This window comes from Cupressus sempervirens, chromosome 9, assembly GCF_028749045.1.
Source record: "Cupressus sempervirens isolate cs-2001-9-10 chromosome 9, ASM2874904v1, whole genome shotgun sequence".
Lineage (NCBI taxonomy): Eukaryota > Viridiplantae > Streptophyta > Pinopsida > Cupressales > Cupressaceae > Cupressus > Cupressus sempervirens.
In genome coordinates, this window is record NC_143126.1 from 692,802,354 (window position 1) to 692,807,230 (window position 4,877).

The 4,877-nt window shown below is 31.6% G+C and overlaps 1 pseudogene across 1 annotated transcript; it reads right to left on the reverse strand.

The window, feature by feature from the left end:
• Window positions 1–536: 536 nt before the first annotated feature.
• On the reverse strand, window positions 537–2,811 carry LOC149540605 (glutathione S-transferase U22-like; annotated as a pseudogene). Its single transcript, XR_016356024.1, has 2 exons — window positions 2,451–2,811; window positions 537–947 (listed from the first exon to the last, which is right to left on the reverse strand). The product of XR_016356024.1 is annotated as a glutathione S-transferase U22-like (transcript).
• Window positions 2,812–4,877: the final 2,066 nt, after the last annotated feature.

Consider the following 4,877-nt stretch of genomic DNA (forward strand, 5'->3'; position numbering starts at 1 on the left):
TATGTGCAAATATAGGGGTGTAGTAAGGCCTTATCTATGTTTTCTTATGCTCATGTATTTTGTTACTTCTTTTGATATTATATACAAAGGAAGTTAAAAATATCATGTATTGACATTAAATATTACTCTTGATCATTTAAATAATACTTTCCATTAAGAATTAATGAATCATGTTATACTATTACAAATCTAACATGAATTGTATACTAATAAAAATATAATTTTTATTTGAAATACAAATGAAAATTAGAAACATTATTTAAAACAAGATACGTAGTGTTGAATCATGTAATGCTTTCTTTAAGTAAGATTATAATTAATCAATTAAGCCATATAATTGATTGCCTTCAAAGTAAAATTATATTTTGACTTTTCAACTCTTAAATCAATACATTGATACAATACAATGCCAATTACACAAAACTTGTTTAAACATTAAATAATAAGATAATGATAAAACATTAAAATAATATTATGAAAAATAGACTATGCAACAAATATAATAGAAATTATTGAGCATCACTTGTACAACTATGAAAATACAAAAATCAAATCATTTAATTTTAATTATTATAGTTCTTAAAACTCAACTCTCAAATCTCACCTAATATTCTTTTCCTAATTTCAGTTGCAGTAATCACCACTTTTTCAGGTGGAGGAAGTGTCCTTTTAACACTCTCCCTTTCTAAACATTTGTTCTTCCATGCCCAAATATTTGGGAATTTCTCCTCCAAATTAATCTTAAACCCTCCTAAAGTCTCAAATGCATCAAACCATGCAATAAAAGGAACAAATGCTATATCCACCAACCCAAATGTATCTCCACCAATGTAAATTTTTCCTTCGAACTCTTCTTCTAATATTGCTAAATTATGCAAGAATTCACTTTTGGTTGCTTCTTGTACTTCTCCTTTGGTTCTAAATATCTCCAATCCAGGAAAACAAACCTAAAACAAAGTCATTATCATACACAAATAAGAATGTTAGCACCAACATGAATATAAGATATTTATCTAGCATATTAAGGTTGAGGTGAACTTGTTTGAAGATTCAATCATATACATTTATCTATTAAAAATAATCATGTGGATAAATAAAGTACATGACAATTCAATAATTAGTTGTGGATTTTTAATTATATAAAAATTAAAATATGTACGTTTCATTGTAGTGTAGTAATCACATGATCTAATGGTTCAAGTGCTAGAATTATGAAAAATAATGCACACAAAGTATTTTTTTTAAATGATCTTATGTATTATAAGTTTCGTAGTGATATCAATGTTATAGAAACACTTGCACTAAAGTGTTTTAGTTCAATTGGTTAAGCATAATTGGCGAGGGTAAGATTTTGTTCCTTGATTACACTATTCATAAAGGTTCCTTGGAAGTATGATAGAAGGGATAAGGCTATGAGTGTATCCACAATTTTGGCAAACTAATTCCCCAATTATTGATTCTAAATTCGAAAGGTATAAGCATAAATTTATTCTCTCATAAGAATAACAAAACTAATTGATTGATGATATAAAACCCTCTATTAAAAATTAAAAACTACAATATAAGAGACTAGATTATCAAAGTCCACTATTGATAGTATTTTTTTTCTAGATTCAAATGTGTAAGATATTTCACATCTAGAAAAATAATTTTAGATGTGAATTATAAATCATATAAAAATAAAAGGAGTTCAACAGTAGAAGATTCATGAAGCAAAAGGAGAGGAAGGTGAAGCCAAGACGAGTAAGATGGTCTAAAGAGGGGGATTGAAAGGTGTATAAACAGAGAGAGAGAGAGAGAGAGAGAGAGAGAGAGAGAGAGAGAGAGAGGAGGGGTTTGGGAGGCATGGAGTGGAGAAGATTTACAAAGTGGAGGCAGACGAAGGAATAGGCAAAGCCAAGGTGAGAAAGATAAATTGAGGAGGGGGATTGTAAGGTGTAGAATCATTAAAAACAAAGGAGAAGGGGGGTTCCACAGGTGTGGAGTGAAGAAGATTCAAAAAGAAGAGGGAGAGGATGGAAAACTTGAGTAACCTAGGTTGAGGAGGGGGATTAAAAAGTGTAGAAATTAAGCTTGGAAAAATAATTCAACTTTGACTATTTAACACTTTTAACCTAGGAATGAAGTCTTAGTGTGCCATGTTTAAGCTATCCGGTAGAATAGTGGTATCAAGTGGTATCAATTATAATCATTAAAAAATCTGGAGACAGTCAAAAGAAGTGAAAGAGGGTCTGATTGAAACTATTTATTCTATCTCCAGATTTTTAAAAAAAAAAAAACAACAGAACACACTTAAAATCCAAAAATAAAAGGATTCTATCTACTATCTTAACCAAAAACCAAGACCAATCAAGAAAATTGATCAAACAAAACCTTGTAACAAACAATATGCTGGAAATTATCTATCTTTTGAAACTAAACCAGATAAGTAGAGTGCCTATTTGACTCACCTTTCTGTCGACAAAATCTGTCCAGAAGAGGGCAACAGCTCGGTCATATGGATCAGATGGAAGAAAGGCATTGTGAGGGTTAATTCGAAACACTGTCAATGTATTGGAGAATGATGAGAGATTCGCAAAGAGGCTTGCCATCATGAATGAGAACAGGTACCAGCTTGTGTATGGGATTCATTTGCAGCAACAAGGGACTCTTGTTCCGCAGGTTTTCCTCAACATATTCATAAGTGATGCCCTTTTCTTCAAGCCCAATACTAGCTCGCATTCCATAGGGGCTGATCCAAGATGTTAGAAGCTTAACATCTTCTCTTCCTTCTTTCAAGCTATCCATGTTTAAGCTGTATAATGAAAATGAATGCGTGAAGCTGTTGGTAAAAGAATGGTATATTTATAATCTATGGCCGACATGTTATGGTCAACAATGGCGTGCTTCTTCATGCAACGTCATTGCTGGCGTCATTCTTATTAATCGCTGACTTTGTGTGTTATTTGTGTGTAGAATGTTCAGCCGGGTGACGTTCAAAGCACTTGTTTATTCTCAGGTCGGTTCCAGTCAATGAGGAAGAAAATATTGTTTTGGCTGGGTATAACTGTTTGACTTTGACTTGGTTTGGTTTGGGTTTTTTTAATTCCTGCTGTGCGCAGTTTTTTATTTTCTTTATCGTGACGGTGTGACGGTGAGAAGATGACTACTTGTAAGCTTTTAGGTCATGCTTGTGTTTAATTTAATCTCAATCTGCTATGAATCATTTTTATTCTTTCCTTGTGTTCTAATCCTAATTAATTTAGAAAATTGTGTCATACTTATAAAGAGCTTGTTCAAACATAGTTTATTCTTTCCTTGTGTTCTAATCCTAATTAAATTTTTGCAAGAAGTAATGCCTTTTTCTATTTGTGATAAACTCTATTTAGAGCTAAAGATTAATATATTAATTAAGAGATATGTATGTTTTTGTTTTTTAGGCTTGATGTTGTTAATGGTTCTATTGAAGGTATGTAATATAGTAATTGTAGACATCATCTACATCAATCAATTGTACAACCTTAATTTATATGCTTCAGTATCTTCAATGCATGGGGTGCATTTGCAGATTCAACAAAGCCCCCTGGCAGGGGTCGAAATGTGTCCACCGGTCAGAATTTCAAGTCACTTTGCAAAGACATTAACTTCCCTATATTATACCAACCCAATGTGTGTCCTAATGGACACCCACACTCACAAGGATCCAATAACTCATATTCAAGGAAAATGACATTGCATGAAAGTTTACATGAATGATGCTAACTTGATCAACTATACAACAAACATTTTGGTCAATTCGTATAATCATGGTCAACCTTGCTCAAATTTCCATAATTAATCCTTTTGACCCCAACTAGTGAAACTATTGGAATAGCCAATTGAAAGAAATATTTGTTTACAAAGTGGGAGATTAAGATATGCATGCCTAATATTTTGGCATGATGGTTGATTATAGTAATTTTACTTATTCTATGGTCAAAATGTTTGAAGGCATTTCAATAAAACCCATGGCTTATTCGAAAGAAAGAGGTTCGAACATTGAACATTTTTTAAATGAGTAGAGAAATATACTATAATATTTTTTAGAGTTATTAATTAATGAGAATGTGACTCTATGGCTTGTTTTCTAGAGGTGTATACTGTGACTTTAGTATTTTTGGGCATTTTTCTATCCTTGGAATGTTTTCTCTTAATAAATTATGTGGAGTGTCATGTGTTTCATTTCTCTTTTTTCTGTTATAAAACTATCTTATGCTAATTATCCATAGGTTTGGTCCAATTTATTTATTTTGGTGTAATATTCTATTTGCTTAGATGTTTTTGTGATCATGACAAGTTCTCACTTCTCACTATACATCTAGAACAAAGAATGAATTGTATCATTTGCATCATTCTTGTTGGGAAGGTTAGTTTTAGAGGCTGTGGTATTTTCAAGTGACCTTTTTATGAAATATTTATGTCTCGAAGGGGATAGTGTTGCATACCATGTTCATTGGTGAAGAGACTTTCACACTCTTTATTTGGATCATTTTAGGGTCTTCCTAGGGTTGTGATATGAACATTTTTTCCTATGCCTAGTGTATTTAGTGTATGTTGGCTAGGATGTATTGTAATACCCTTTCTTTGCTATCATTGTATACTTAGTTGTTAAAGTTCTATATGACTATCCTATAGATGTGTTAGCCATTATTTGATATTTGAAATGCAATACTTTGATATGTTGAGTAATTAATTATGCTAGGTTGTGATAATTTCCTACTTGCAGTGATGATACTTTAATTCCTCTTAGTTAGTTAATGAAATTACTTTTATGATGATGTCATATAGTGTATTTTAGAAAGATGTTTATTATGTCCTCATAATGATGAGATACCCATGTTAGAATATGATGTTATTTA